Genomic DNA, 17,404 nt, shown 5'->3' with positions numbered 1-17,404 from the left:
TTGGGCTCCATCACTCAGGGTTAATCCAAATTGAGTCCTTACAATTGGCGCCGTCTGTGGGAAGGATTAGGGTGTTGGCCGGTGCACCAGGTAGGTGTTCTAAGTTCTAAGTATTTGTTTTACAGTAGATTGAAAAAGATAATGTTCTAAGTTCTAAGTATTTGTTTTACAGTAGATTGAATAAGATAAGAGTTCTAAGTTCTAAGTATTCATTTTACAAAAAAAAAAATAGATAATATAGAAGATTTGGCAGCAAAAAAAAAAAAAAAAAAAGAGAAAAACGAAAGATCTTGATATTATTAATTCATACGTAGAAAAATTACATATTACAATCAGAGGCTCAGGTAGGCCTGTTTTACAAGTAAATTTACGAGCTAATAACCACCTGCTATTCCTAGCTACTCCTACAATCAGAGGCCCAGGTGGAGCCGCCCTAGGGAGAGGCTAGCCGGAGGGAAATGTCAACTCGTGCTTTTATTTGGCACCAAGAGAATGGGAGAGCTTGACACGCGGTGGAGGAGGTGAAGGACAATCATGCTCTCAGGCCCCTAACCACTCCCTCCTCGGCTAGGCGGAGCTGGAACAAAGAGAGGAGCAGATACAGGGGCTCCGGGATACCCTCCCCCATGATGTTCCCTCGATTCTCTCCGTTCCTCTCAAGTGTTGGCCGTTGGAGACGGCAACACTCGAGCACCGCCCATGAGGTGAATTCGCACGTCTTCCTCGTCGGGGGTGTGCTCCGGGAAAAGATATTAGGTTCTCTAACAACATCCCTCAGGGATACCTCGAAGGGCACCATCAGGGTTACGACTAGACTCTGCCGCACTGAAAACCCAGTGGGGGCTGCGGCCATACCAGTTTTTGTCAGTCCCGGGAACAATTCCGGCGGGGTTATTAAAAGGGCATGGGAAGTTGGAAGAAAGTGTTTTGTTCTGTTTGTGTTGAAAGGTTCATGGGTTGTGGAGGAACCATCTCCTTACTTTATATAGGGGATGGGGGTTTGGTGAGAATTAATTCATGCAGAGTTCGAAAAGAGTATTATCAGCTGGGTCAGTAATGAAGTTGCCAATTTCCAAGGAGACCACGGACGGTTGGACTCGTGTCAATTTAAGAAGACATTAATGAAGGCGCGTTTCGCGCACCGAAGCGTCAAGCGCGGAATACGAACAGACAAAGGGCGCTTCATAAACGAAAAAGATGGGGCCACGAGTTGGAGGCGAGGTCAATGCCACGTGTAAAGGTCGTAATCTGACGCAAAGAGGAATCATCCCCAATAAAGCAGTCTGAGGACAAACCAATACTTACAAAAATTGAAGTGGTAGACAAAGCCAAGGTCTTACATGGTCCTCGGACCCAAACCTATGGTAAAACTACGCACACCATTATATCTAATACTTACAAAAAATTGAAGTGGTACACAGAGCCAAGGTCTTGCATGGTCCTCGGACCCAAACCTATGGTAAAACTACGCACACCATTATATCTCATTCTCACAAAAATTGAAGTGGTAGACAGAGCCAAGGTCTTGCATGGTCCTCGGACCGAAACCTATGGTAAAACTACGCACACCATTATATCTAATACACACAAAAATTGAAGTGGTAGACAGAGCCAAGGTCTTGCATGGTCCTCGGACCCAAACCTATGGTAAAACTACGCACACCATTATATCTCATTCCCACAAAAATTGAAGTGGTAGACAGAGCCAAGGTCTTGCATGGTCCTCGAACCCAAACGTATGGTAAAACTACGCACACCATTATATCTAATACTCACAAAAATTGAAGTGGTAAACAGAGCCAAAGTCTTGCATGGTCCTCGGACCCAAACCTATGGTAAAACTACGCACACCATTATATCTAATACTCACAAAAATTGAAGTGGTAGACAGAGCCAAGGTCTTGCATGGTCCTCGGACCCAAACCTATGGTAAAACTACGCACACCATTATATTTCATTCTTACAAAATTGAAAGTGGTAGACAGAACCAAGGTATTGCATGGTCCTCGGACCCAAACCTATGGGGAAACTAGATACTTACAAGAAAAATAGAAGTGGTAGACAGAACCAAGGTATTGCATGGTCCTCGGACTCAAGCCTATGGTAAAACTACACACACCGATTATATCTAATACTTACGAAAAATAGAAGTGGTAGACAGAACCAAGGTATTGCATGGTCCTCGGACTCAAGCCTATGGTAAAACTACACACACCATTATATCTGGGTACTAGACAGAACCAAGGTATTGCATGGTCCTCGGACCCAAACCTATGGTGAAACTAGATACTTACAGGAAAAATATAAGTGGTAGACAGAACCAGAGTGTTGCATGGTCCTCGGACTCAAACCCGTAGAGAAAATAACCGTCCAGATAAAAACTGGAGCGTTACTTAGAATCAAGTTATACCGCGGTATTTAGATTTATATTCGAAGGATAACAGATGGTTTCATGAGGCAAACTCTAGAATAAATTATGAATATTGAGCAGAATACAATAGTAAAGTGAACAAAAGAAAAGAAAATATCATTAGTTGGAAGAGAAGTATTACGTATTCAAATTCACAAAGAAAGTATACAATTCCCTTACAACGCCACTGAGGCAAGAGACAAAATGGGGTAAAAGAGGAAATAAACAAATTCGTCCTACGCCGTATACTAGTCTCCTCAATTCAATGAGCAAATTAAATCAATAAGTAAATCAAAAGGTCTGGGCCAAGGTCTAAGGGCTCGATTTCAAAAGGTCCGCCGGAGAGCTTGCCAGATCTTGTGGCATTCCCTGACCCTCGGTTGCAACTTCCCCCAACACTCTTTGGGGCTCAACCTCCTCGGATGGCTGACCAGTTAGCGGCACATCCGCAGTGGTCCTATCCTGACTTTCAACCAATGGTAAGGAAGACCCCTCCTCAGGAGCAGCAGGTGTAATCTCGCGAATGGCAGTAGGGTAATATACCCTGTCTTCCCTTCTAAGATCAGACGAAGCATCAATCCCTGCTTGGTTGAGGGCTTCATGCCAGGTTTGAGAGCAATAATGCCTGCACACAGCAGGAACCTGAGCCCGAAGGGTGGCTTCAGTCTCAGCCACCCCTTTTGCGAAAGCATCCTCCTCTGCTTTTTCCATAGAACGCTCAGCGTCTATTCTCGCAAATACAGCCTCGTCTTTGGCTTTCACAGCCTCGTCCCTAGCATATTCGACAACACCTTTTTCATGGACCGCCTTGGTCAAATTTGCCTTCATGTAGGTAATGTCCTCTTTGGCCTTTTGTAATTGACCCTCAACATCTTGCAGGCGGGTGGTTTGATCCTCAGCTTGTTTCCTGACCTCGGCTAGGTCAGAGACAGCAGTATCCCTGGCCTTCGCCATTTCTGCCAGATCCTCGTTCGCCTTTTTTAGGTCGGCCTCTGATCTCTTAAGAGTATTGGCCGCTTCCAGGAACTTGCCGCGCTCTTGGGCTAAGGCATTGCTATGATCATCAACCTCTTCGCCCAACCTGAAAAGGGCCTGGATAGCCTGCCAATAAAAACAAGCAGCTCTGTAAAGAGGAAGAAAAATACTAAGCGACAAAATTTTTAGTAATATGAATAGGCGCCAAGGAACCTACCATGCCTAGATATTTCTTAAGGTCGAGGACAACCTCTACCCCACTCATTTTCTCTAACTCGGCCATATCAGTAGGAAGAAGAAGAGATTTCTCTAGGGCCTCGGCCACGAGAGCCCCCTTGTCTCCGTGAGACTCTCGTATCGACGCATTATCCATTAGGGGCTGATCATGGAGCATGGCAGCAGGCAGCCATGCTTGAGCCTGGGGCTGCTGGATGGCCTTCTCGCTCCTCCTTTGATCACCGAGCTTCAATTGTTTTGGAGGTCTGCGAGTCCTACCCTCTTCGGGCGAAGAGTGAGATTTGCTCCCATCCATTGGATCCTTACCCTTAGAAAGTCTTTTCCTTTTCGGATCAAGAGATTCAGTAGAAGGGGCAGTTACTGTAGGAATGGAGGACGACCTGGTTTGCATGGTTGGAATCTGGGGCTGAGTTGCTGGGGGCTGGGATTGCGACTCCCCTGGTACGTCCCTCTTAGAACCGCCTTCAAGCAGGTCAAGAAGATTGGTTTGGGGCTGTCTCTTTAAACCCATCTCAGCCTGGGTACCAACTTTTAAGGACTGAAGATCGGCTTCGGACAAGTGAGGATCTCCTAGGTCACCGGGAGGATCCTCAGGCTGATCAGCTAAGTCAAATACACTATACTCGTCCTCGGAGGAACTCAATTCAACCACCTCCCTTGCTTTCTTAGATGGTCCTTTCTCGGCCACCGTTACTTGCCGGGATGAAGAAGGACCTGATAGCGGAATACCCTCAGGTATGTAAGACCCCCCAGTAAAAGAAAAACCGCTCTCCACCACGGTAATCTGCGTAAGCCGAGGATCACGAGCTCTAATTACGTGTTGAGGAACTGGGAATGACGTCTGAGCTGGGTCGCACCCGAGGATTTTATGAGCAGCTCTGACTTGGTTATCAGGTTCGTTCAAGAAAAGGTTCGACCTAAGAACGGTCTCCAAATCCGCTTTGTTAACCAGGTGGAAATGACGTGCAAAAGCGTGTGGGTCTGCGAAAAGAAAAGCGAAATTCCTATGGTTAATCAACCAAATTTAGTATACAGGTATATAACTTGAAAATGCTGAGACCTAGATTATCTTGTATTTCGGATGCCCTACCTGGCTCCCCCTTTGCCGTTGGGCAATGAAAGCCGTCGTGCCACTCTCCCGACACTATGAGGAAATCTTGGTTCAACCCCTTATTGGAATCAGGAAGACACTGGATAAGACGAACCCTATCGTCCCTTGTCTTCATATAATATGTCTTACCCCTCAGGTGATGAAGGTTATAACACCAGTTCACATCGTGATGAGTCAGTCTCAGCCCCATTTTCTCATTCAGGGTATCTACACACCCTAATATCCTAAATACATTCACGGCGCACTGAGTAGGGGCCAGGCGAAAATGCCTAAGGTAATTAAGGGTTACCGGCCTCATAGGGATTCTCATCCCTCCTTCTACGAAAGCAACTATCGGGATCACAACTTCACCTTCCCTCCTCCTAAGGTACCATTCTCCCTCTTCACAATATTTCAAATTCACATTATTGGGTATTCCATAGTCAACCTTGAATTTGTTCATCATCTCATCGGACTCGACCAACTTCTTAAACTTACTCATTCCCCAAAGACAACTAAAAGTTCTAAACGAGAAAAAGAAGAGTGAAATCGAGAAAATTTGGGATCACTAGGAAAAGAAGACTTACAGAAATATGACGGAACCCTTCAGATAGTGTGCAAGTCGAGCCAGATTCAAATTATACGCGTCAATAATTGTCAGCGCGAAAATGATGAAACCCTTGGGTTCAAACAGGTATTTATACCCCCCCTTAGGTTCCCCAAATGTAACCGCTTGCTCATAAAAGCAAAAGATCATGCCGTTGAAAGTGGGAAACGTGGTGCCGCCAAAATCTAATGTGGGCGCCCATTAAGTCTTGAAACGCTAAAAACGCGCATCGGGCAGTCAAGAAGCCGCCAGCATCAGTATAAACTGAAGTAATGCCATTCGCCCAGTGGATCCGCATGTATCAAAACCCTCCTCCCCGTTCGAGGGAACGTGCAGCAGAGTTTTGAGGGGCTATTGTGGGGCCCATGGGCCTGATAGCCTCGGCCCATCATATAGCAGGCCCAAGGCCCATGCCGAGGAGCGCAAGCTATTTTTGAGGGAAAGGGGAGGAGAGCCTATTTTCCTAAACCCACGCTGAGGATACCTTGTCCTCGGCCTGACAAAGGTGATTTTGGGGAGAGGCTAACCCCAAAGTAAGCTGTCACTATCGCATTTAATGCACTTAACTAACCCCCCTGGCCGCATTAATGGGGAGGTAACCCCTTGGCAGGATAACGTTGGTTAGAGTGAGCCACTTGAGTGCCGATAAGGCCTCTGATGGGACGGACAACCAGAAGAAAAGCGAATAGACGATCAACAGATGGAAGCAGGAGATAGGAAGATGAAAACTATAAAAGAAAAGCTAGTAAAGCCAAAAAGGGGGGGTGGAGAAAAAAGAGAGAACATTGAGGCCTCCTCGGCCACAGGCCGAGGAGCATTCCCCCATTTGTAAGGAAACACTTAGCACTTTTTATAAGAAAAAGTTTGTGCATGGTGATCGACGGCCAACACCTAAGCCTGTCAACCCACTCTCTATAAATTTATTGTTTGGGCTTATTGGGTTGAAAACCCAACACTCAATTCAAATTGAGTCCCTACATGAATAATATTATTGAACATATTATAATAACTTTAACAAATTAAAAATAAAATTAAGTTGTGATTAATCCAAACTTTTACCTTGTTCCTAATTTGCACATTATCATGAATATCACAAAAAAATAAAATTCATAAGCATCACATATGCTTGTTGGGTTCAAATTGCACCATACTTTCAAGGTAGCCAATCAATCCATTCATCTCATTATTTTTCGGATCTTCAAACCCTTGAAAGGAACCATTGCATAACATTGTAAAAGATTGTGAGGAAAATTTTAAAAAAAAAAATATGTATTTTTTTTTTCAAAGTAAAATATCATAAATTTTGTCGTAATATTTTAAAATTTCAATACTCATGTATTCACATTCTCCTACTATAGGAGGCATGTCCTGGAGCCAAACTTTCTATAACTAATAACTGAGGATCCAAAACTCAAACTCAAAAGTAGTAAAATTTGCTAAAGTTACATTTACAAACAAAGTTCGCACTATCAAATTATCAATGCGCCACAATCCAAAACTTGTTTCTCATTTACATGTTGCTACTTGCTACTACATTTCTCAATCCTCATTTTTAGATATTGCTGAGTATCTTTCCACTTTCTTTTTCATTCTTGTTGATGGTGCAAGCTAAGAGAGCCATCTTTAATTTCAACAAAATCATCCACTAACAATAAAACTAAAATCATCAAATTTGGTGACATGAAACTAATAAAACAGCTAAAGAAGTGAAAATAAAAAGGTTATAATTTATAAAATAAAAAAATAAAAAACTCTTACCAATACTCATTAGGATTTAGGAGTCAACCATAGGAAAATCATCTTTTTATGCATAGTAGCACCTTTTGTTTTTTTGCTGCGTGCTTTTTTCTTTTTTTTTTTAATCAATAGTACTGAAGAAAATGAGTAGGGAGTCACGTTGGTGTAATTCTTTTTATATATATTGTTGTAACTGTTGCTTTAATAGATAAGTTTGAGTTTGATAGTGGGTTTCAAAGTTGATTTGGATAAGAATAATCAGTAATTTTATTGAGATTTTAAAACTGTATGTGATGAGATAAGGATGAGTAAATAGAACACAGGCTTCCATAAAAAATAAAAATAAAATAAAATAAAATAAAAAAGAACACAGGCTTAACAAAAGTAACTGTGAGGTGTTTTGTTCCTATAAATTTTGCCAAAAGAAAAATTTTGAATTTTGAACAAAATCAAAACTAACGTGTGGGGAGTTCTTTTTTGAAAGTAACGTGTAGGATTTTTTTTTTTGATAGTAACTTTGTATTTATCTACTGTTTAGTGGGAGTTTTTATTCTGTAGGTTTATTGTTTTTAATTTTTGTCAATTTAAAATTAAAACCCTAAGAATTTACTAGAAGGCTGTATAAATGCTTGGTAGTGGGGCTGTACGTGGGATTAAAAAAAAAAAAAATTGAATTTAGCTATTGAATTTCCTTATATGCCCCTTATTTTATTTTATTTTTTAAGTGTAATGATTATGATGTATTAGGGGTATTTTAGTCAATAGATGTCGAAGTAACTAACTTTCTAATCTTGTTAATATACAGAGATAAATAACCCAAAAAAAAAAAATCACCTAAAAATGGGGAATTTGCTATAGTTGCTCCTTAAGGGTATTAACCCTTAGAAAATATTTTTTTATAAAAAAAAAAAAAAAAAAAAAAAAAGATGAGTAAAAAAGTGATGTCAATTATTGACCTAAATTAGTATTATTCTTCCTTACCTTTCTCTCAAAAAAAAATTAGTATTATCTAAGTTGATTGCTTCTCTTCAAATTATCAATCAATCAATCAATAATCAATTAATAATATATATAAAAACATAGATCTTATATGGGAGAGTATGAAGTTCTATCTTTTTGAGGATTTTCTCACATTAAAAGATAACGACTCTTTGTTTATTGAATAGACACCGATTAAAAGATGTTGACTCTTTTTGTACTAAATAGACACCAATTAAAAGAAAATAACTCTTTGTTTCCTTTTATTCATTGTTTCATGACTAAACATCAATTAAAACATAACGTCTCTTTGTTTTATTTGGTTTATTATTTCCAGACTTTTCCTCTCTTTTCTTTCAAGATTACTTGGTTTTTATCCTCTTGCACTTCTCATTCTTTATATATACATTACCATAGCCATTGATGCCGTCCCATCTTAGTACACATGAAATTATCCAAACCAAGAAGGATGTCCTCAAGTTTCACTCTGGGTCCGTTTGGATTAAACTTATTGTTGCTGAAATTGAAAACTGAAAACTGAAAACTGAAAATACTGTAGCAAAATAATTTTTAAATGTGTAAATAGTACCGTGAGACCCATTTTTAATATTTTTTAGTGTGTGAACAGTGCCAAACAGTACATAAACATATTTTTTCCTCAAATCATGTGATTTTACTGTTCACTTTCCCGAAAAAAAAAAAAAAAGAGGAGGAAAACGCAGCCTCCAGACGCAGACGTTGAGGCCAAACTGCACCTCTGTCAAGTACACCTTCCCAACCCCATGGTTCATCTTCTTCTCCTTTCAGTTGTCTCCTTCTCTAAATATTGATTGGTTTTTTTTAGTAACTTATTGGTAAGCTATCCCACTAAGCGGGAAAGAAATTATAGATTACATAGCCTCCTATCACGTAATTTGATGCTTAAATCGGATTCTTTATGTTTCTTTGTATTTGGCAAAAACATCACTAACAAAAAGAGCTAAAAACATGGAAGATGGAAAATCCAAACTAAACTAACACTTTCACTTGTAAGTCGACTGATTGCTCTGCAAATCCTCACCCCCATCAATCAACTTCTCCTTCACTGCAACCAAACCCACCTCCACCGCAACTGGTTTAGCTTCCTCAATGCTCTGAGATCCTGTCAACCTAGCCAATATCACAAAGGACATTCCACCAAGAACATTGTTCAAGCATGTCAGAACCACCACTAAGGACTTAAACGCCAATGGAGGCAACCCTTTAGCCAACAAGAACTCGATCCCATTCAAAGTCTGGTACCTGAAATTACTACTAATCCCCATGTGAAGAGCCCAAGTGAGTGAATTCAACAGAGTTGGAGGTGCCTTATTGGGGGTCTCAAAATTGGGATCCATTTTCTTCCTCATACTGATCAACCCATTTGAAAGTACAGTCCCTACAAGCCCAGCAGCAAACCCAACAGCTGCAAAGACAGCTCCTTTGTACACAAAAGTCCCACATCGATTGAGAAGTGAAAAAGCACCAGGCTCAAACATATGGCTGGGTCAGCTAGCAAAAATGGCAGGCAAAGAGGGCGATGAAGAAGACAAAGTTGGTGCCAATAGATACTTAAGAGTGAAGTTTAGTATGGATCCAACGACTAGAGTTGAGAACACGAAATCGAGCTCGTTGAGACCAAAGTTGGGTCGAGAGGCCATGTCTCCGAGAACACAAGCAGTGACACCCACCAACTCTTCCATTAGAACCTTGAAAGCAAATTGTGGATCTGCTGCAACTCTCGATCTCCATCCATTCAAAAACAAACCCAATATCCCAAATCCCCCAGAAGACTTAGACGATGAAGAATCATCACCAGAACCGTTCCCATCTCCTCCTCCTCCTCCATTACCGCCGCCACGTCCGATTCAGCTCTGCCGTCGCTGCCTCCGCCGGCAAAGGCAATAACTTGTTGGGTATTAGATTTAGAGAACGCTTTTGATTATTGAAATTGAGAGATGCTGATGATGAAGAATGTGGAAACGAAATTGAAGCAGGTGGGGCAGCATTGAATTGATTATCGCTAAAGTTGTTGTTGTTGTTGCGATACTGTCTGGGATTATTAGAGTAACAAATCTGAAGCTGAGCCGCCATGCTTGCCATCTTTTATTTCTACAAACTAGTAAAACTAAAACCAAAGGGGTTTTAAGGAATCAAGGGTCCGATGTACGATGTTAATAACATGGTACCACTTTTATAGGAAAACACCTGAGAGTCGGAAAAAGTACTTTCCTTTTATTTACTGTATTATTTAGACGGAAAAAATCTCACATGCTCTAGGCGTGCCAGGCGCATGAGACTTGCCGGCAGATGAAAGCCACATTGACGTATGAGATACCAACTATATTTAGACGAAATAAATAATTAGTTAGCTAAAATAGGGTAAAGAGTAAATATAAATAACCAAAAGAAAAAAATCACCTAAAATGGGGAATTTGTTATAGTTGCTTCTTAGCGGATATATTAAGGGTATTAGCTTAGAAAGTATATATTTTTAAAAAAAAGTATGAAAAAAACAACTGAATTTTAAATAAAATTTGGCATTTTAAAATGAAAAATCATGTTATATATACAACAGAACTTAAAATTATGTTATAAACTGCCAATTTTTAAAATGGATAGAAATAATAAAAATGATTAAAAAAAGTATGAAAAAAACAACTGAATTTTAAATAAAATTTGGCATTTTAAAATGAAAAATCATGTTATATATACAACAGAACTTAAAATTATGTTATAAACTGCCAATTTTTAAAATGGATAGAAATAATAAAAATGATTAGTAAAAAAGTGATATCAATGATTGATCTAAAAAATATTAGGGGACCAGTGCACACCTTTGGTGCGATGGTCACTCCACAAGTATAAGTGCTTGTGGGGTGTTGGGAGTAAGGGCTGAGGTTCAAGTCTCCAGGAGGGAGCTTCACACACATATACATTTAGATTAGGCCATAGTAGAATTTCTATCTTGTATAAAAAAAAATTTAAAAAAATTAGGAGAAATTACACTTTACCCACATGTGGTTTGCTCGAAAAACACTTTGCCTACATGTGGTTTAAAAATTGGCACTTCACCCACCTAAGATTAGCTCTGTTTGTCTCCTGTTACCCGCCTCTATTGAAAATAAGGGTAAATTTTTATTTTCGTTACCCTTTTATGTCTCTCTCCTCATAAAACATAAAAAACTAAAAAATTAAGGGAAAAGAAGATCTAAAAACTAGGTTTTGTAAAAATTAAAACCTAACTTTTACCACTTTTTTTCATGTATCAACTTTTATGTCTTTCGTTTCCCTAACTTTAAATTAATTAGGAAAGAGAAAGAAAGTATTCAAGGAAATAATATAAGGTTTGTGGCTATACATTAATTATAATATATATTTTCTCAAATTAATTAGGTTTTAGCAATAAATTTTAATGATGATTTGTGTTATAGGTTTTTTTTTTCCTTCTATCCATTAGATCTTTGGGAGCATTGCCCCAGTAGCACCGTCCCTTCAATAATTAATTGATTTAACAAAATATCTATAAACAAATTAGCATTTAGCTGTTCTATTAGAGGTTTGAAGGAACATTTTTCTTTTTCTGCAGGTATAACGATGCCATAAATTTGTTGAAGCGATTGCTAAAGTGTTTTACTTGTGATGGAAGAAGAGGATATTGGACCCTAAGGTTGTCAATTAATTTGGAGCACACTGGGTATCCCAATGAGAGCCTTTACAGTTGCTGAAGATGGATTACAAGATCCATGGATGCGTGCTGGTTAGAAAAATGAAGATAAATCAGACAAAAGAGTAATTAACGTTAATCTTTATAAATTATAATATTATGTTTGCCGCCACCTATTTAAATTGACTTTTGTAAGTTCATAAGAACATGCATTTTGATTGAATCTTACTAAGGAGTTCCTCTCGAAATTAAAAAAAAAAAAAATTAAAAAAATAAAGAAAAAAAGCTAGGGAGTTGGGTTAATAATTATATATTTACCCATCGATTTCTTAGAACAAATCCGGACAAATTAGCAACTTCAATGACAGCTGCCCTTCACTTGATACATGAAAGTTAGGTTTTAATTTTTACAAAACCTAACTTTTAGATCTTCTTTTCCCTTAATTTTTAGTTTTTTATGTTGTGAAAGGAGAGAGATATAAAAGGGTAATGAAATACAAATTTACCCTTGTTTTTAACAGAGATGGGTAATGGAAGACAAACGGAGCTAACTTCAGATGGATAAAGTGCCAATTTTTAAAACATAGGTAGGCAAAGTGTTTTTCGGAAAAATCACAAGTGGGTAAAGTGTAATTTCCCCATAATATTATTCTAAGTTGATTGCTTCTCTTCAAATCATGAATTAGTAATTAATAATCAATCAATAATATATATATATATATATATATATATATATGAACATAGATCTCATGTGGGAGAGTATGGGTTTTTTTTTTTTTTTTGAAGATTCTCTCACATTAAAAAATAATACTCTTCTTTTCACAAAAAAAAAAAAAAAAAAAACTCTTTGTTTATTGAATAGACACACTTTTTTTTTTGAGAATATGTTTATTGAATAGACACCGATTAAAAGATATTGACTCTTTTATACCACTAGTTAGGGTGGCACATGCAGGGCACGTGCTACCTCTTGAATAAGAAAGTTAAAATAAAATTTCTATTCGAGAAAGTATGAAACTATATACATAAAAAAAATGTATGTCATACAAAGTTAATCTTATTTGTATAAGAATTTTGATAATTAATCACAAACAAAGTTATGGTAGCTATTTAACATATGAATATCTATTTTATTATAATAGTTTCTTAGTACTTATTTGCTAAAGGCAATATCCACTCACTAAAAACTTCTAAAAATGATAATAAATATCATCATTTTCTAACAATAAGCAACTGATTTTTGCTAAGATATTGTCACAATATTTAAATTTTTGTAAATGAATGATGTAATATGCTATAATTGAAGCTCTTCATCAAATACCTTCAACCATACAAAATGAAAATTTTATTCCATACTTTCTTCTTTATCATTCTACATGAGGCTAAGTGCAATGTTTAGCTTACTTAGTTTTTAATGAACACCCATTTTAGGAAATAAAAGAAACAAAAAATAAAGATAACAAAAGGCATGTGCCATCAAATTTTCCATTAGATAAATTAAAAATTTCAAAGATTTAAACCTAGAAAATCAATGTTCTCTAGGTAATAAATAAAACACCTTATATCATAATTCCAACTTTCTAAGCATTATTACCATCTAAAACTCAAAATATATGAAGAAAATTTTTGGGGTGTTAAAATTTAGTGGGAGTATTTTAAACATTACACAATGGAATATTTTTAAAATCATAAGCTTTCATTAGGGTTTAACTGAGAGAATAATAATATGACATATTTGCTTTTTTTTTCAAAATATTAATGGAAAAATTGCTTGATTTTAAAGTTTAAGGAGGAATTGTGAACAACCTCAAACAGAAAGGATGAAAAGTGTTTTTATCCTAAGTTTTGAATTTTTTTTTTTTTTTTGGTGTGTAAAACTATGTGTTTTCACTTAAATGGTACGTAAAGATAAAAATACAATTAAAAAAAAAAAAAAGTCAACCCAAGAAAACTGTATGTGAAGTAGTAGATTTTGACTCAACAAAGTTAACCAAACCAAAATTTTTTTCTAGAAACATAATAGAATGGTACAACATTTTCATAATACGTTAATAATTTTGTTACATTTTATTTTGACTTGTAAGGAATTGACACTTCAGTAGTTGTGAATATATTATAACAAATTATAAATAATAGGTTGTTACAAGTTGTTATTGGTAGACAAAAAAGAAATTTCATTAGTAAGTTTAAATTAGAACCAATAACAATTTACCTTCTATAAGAAATGTTGTGAATGTAGCACTTTTTTTCACAATATCTTTATTTTTAGTTGTGGTTAGTTTCAATATGATATTTTATTTTGACCTATAAGGAATTAAAACCTCAATAATTGTGAAAATATTGTGACAATTTGTTATGTTAATATATTATTATTTTATATATATAAACAAGGTCTCATACGAGGAAAAAAAAAGAAGAGTTGACCCAGCGATATTACCAAAAAAAAAAGTGGAAAAAAAAGAAGAAGAAGGAGGCCACTGATGAACAAAAAACACTGTAGCTATTATTGTAGCTTTTACGCATTCATGCTTTTTATATATAGAAATAGACACTAATTAAAAGATAATAACTCTTTGTTTCCTTTTATTCATTGTTTCAAGATTAGACCAAGGTAGTCAAAATCGAGATCCTACGTAGGATCGCAGGAGGTAGGTAGGATCATAGGTCGTAGGATTGGATTGTGGATCATAAAATCCTATCTATTTTCATATTTAAAGCGAAAAAAGAAAAAAAAGAAAAAAAAAAGATTGATAGTGACTTTATATATTGTATAATCATGTAAATTATGAATTCTTCCATAAAAAAATAAAGATTTTGATCCTATGATGTAATTTGCATGTCCTACATCACTGCCTCTATACTAACGAAACAAATATATTTAAGTTTTGATACAATATATTTAAAAAGTTCAGTGAATTTTTAATTAGAAACCAACCAAGTACCAAAATACTAGCGTACTTATTCCTTCAATAGCATCTCTTGAACACTCATCATCACCTAACATTGATAACCAAATGATACAATAGTGATCACACATTCACACTATACATATGTAACTTTTATTATTATTTTTAAAAAAAATCTATAAAGGAAGACTTTAGAATTGTTACTTCATTATCTTCATCAAAATTTGTATTATCATCTTTTGGTCGACACCCTTTGCTAACCACTCATCATCTGAGGACAAGTTCGTCAAACCAATTTCTTCTTTTGCACTTGATGGTTTAGGGATTTTCTCTTTTATCTTCAAGTTTTACATAACAAATACCAACTCATTCTTTTTCTTTTTCTTTTTTGGTTTAAACAATTTTCTCCTTTTTTAGTGTACTTAAAGTTGTACCAATTTTAATAGAGAATTCTCAACTGGGGGATAATATATCAAAGTCATTTGGTCTTACTATTCTAAATGTACTCCAATTACTTTCACAACCTGAAGAGCTATATGTTAAGCTCAATATCCTTATAGCAAAAGTTTTTAATTCAAGAAAGTCATCTCCATATGAGTTCCACCACTTAGTTGATACATTTATGAAGTACAATGTCTTAGTTTTGAGATTACAAATTACAACTTATAAAAATGAACTTAAAAAAAAAAAAAAAAAAAATCTGATTTTTATGTTTTGGTAGGATCGGTAGAATCCCATACAATCCTACAATTTTTACAATCCTTGTGCGATTCTAAACGTTTTGGTGAGACGGGATTGTAAAATCATGCGATCCTACGATCCAAATCGCGACTTTGACAACTATGGACTAGACACCAATTAAAAGATAGCGTCTCTTTGTTTTCTTTGCTTCATTGTTTCAAGAATTTTCCTGTCTTTTTTCACAAGATTATTTGGGTTTTATCCTCTCGCACTTCTCATTCTTTGTATACAGATGATCATAGCCATTCATGCTTTTCCATCGCAATACACATGAAATTATCCAAACCAAGAAGGATGTCCTTTAGTTTCAATCTGTCAACTACACCTACCCAACCCCATGGTTCATCTTCTTCTTCTTTCAGTTGTCTCCTTCTCTAAATGTTGATTGGTTTTTTTAATAACTTATTGGTAATCTATCCCACTAAGCGGAAAATAAATCATTGATTAGATAGCCTCCTATCACATATAATTTTTTTGTGTAGTTCTTTGTCTTTGGTGTTAATTTTATAATTATTGATGAAGTAGTATATATTTTGTTTATATGCTTTCTATTAAGTTATTATTATAATAATGTATAGCTCTAAGGCATGTACTTGGCGGTTTGCAATGTAATTTATAATATTTTCTATGCATATATGATGAAGATTTGAAAGATTTGTGGGGGTACTTTTTTTATATTAAACATTAGCGTGGACGATAGTACTTTTTTTCTTTTATATTGAGGTCTAGGATTTTTAAATATTGTAAAATGTATTTGTCTCATTTCTCTTCTTACAATTCATGATAAAACACTACATGACAAAGGATACCCAACTCTGAAATTGAAAAAATGGGTAGGTGCTAGGGTTTAGTTTGAATTTAGTTTTACTAGCAATCTTTGTAACTTACTTATGACTAACAATAATATTATTGATGAACCAAATAAGTTATAGAATAATTTCTTGCACAATTTTGGAAAATGCATTGCACATCGTGCGAGATATCGACTAGGTTTTTTCTTTTATATATATATATATATATATAGTGTGTGTGTGTGGGCGCTAACATGTTCTCTAAATTGAAAGTAATAATTAAAAACAAACAAACAAATACTTAAAGTGAGCATATTGGGCGTGTTTGATAAATTTGATTAGCATAGGTTACTTTATTATGAACAGTTTCTCGTTTTTTGGGCCACTCATATTGGGTGTTCTAATAAATATGGGCCCAATGAGAAGATCTTTCTCATACACAGACCCAATAAAAAGACTGCAAAAATGATTTTTCCGCTGCCGGGATTTGAACCCGGATTCAATATTCATTTTGAATTGCCAATGTGCTACGGTGGATTTCATGTCTCTTTTATCATTAAGAATTCTATTAAACCGTAAATTCTAGGTAAAGCCTCTGAAAATTTTAAAATATCAATTAACCCCCTAGCCAAATTATTCTAAGGACAGCTCGGTAGAGATAGAGAGAGAGAGGAGCCCGACCTCCGCACTCCGCCAACACATGGCACGCTTCCATCACCGCATATTGGAAACCACCAGTAAAATTTTGTTCATCTTTGTCTTTGAATTCTTTTGAAACCTCCATCCTAAAATTGTGGATTGTAATATGGGGCATATGGGCAGGACACGTTTTAAGATATAAAAGTGGGCTTTTATGGTTTTTTCCTTCTTCTTTTGCTGAATAGAAATAGTAGAATTAAATTAAAATTATCAAAAACCCAACAGTTGGTTTCACAGAACACACACAACATAACATCCTAGGATTGATAATAAAAAAACATAAGTTGAGGCTCTTGACACAGTGACATATGCTGGGTTATAATATCTGGCAGTAGAAGAACATGTCTCAGCTGTTGGTGCTACTGAAAATCCATGACCCACTTGATACAGTATCATTGTACCTTCAAAGAGAATACTATTTCATTGATTCCAAACCAGATAAGCAGTGACAGGAAAAATAAATAAATAAATAAATAAATTCAACATAGCTGAAAGTTTAAGGCCATTAAACTTTGTCATACACCTTGCTCATATCAAGCTTTAAACCC

The 17,404-nt window shown here is 36.2% G+C and overlaps 1 pseudogene; it reads right to left on the bottom strand.

Annotated features, from left to right (window-relative positions):
- Nucleotides 1-8,801: 8,801 nt before the first annotated feature.
- Nucleotides 8,802-10,146, bottom strand: LOC112026744 (protein RETICULATA-RELATED 3, chloroplastic-like; annotated as a pseudogene).
- Nucleotides 10,147-17,404: the final 7,258 nt, after the last annotated feature.

The sequence above is a fragment of the Quercus suber genome, unplaced genomic scaffold, assembly GCF_002906115.3.
Source record: "Quercus suber isolate HL8 unplaced genomic scaffold, Cork oak 2.0 scaffold_928, whole genome shotgun sequence".
Taxonomy (NCBI): Eukaryota; Viridiplantae; Streptophyta; class Magnoliopsida; order Fagales; family Fagaceae; genus Quercus; species Quercus suber.
This window is presented reverse-complemented; position numbering and strand designations above follow the sequence as displayed.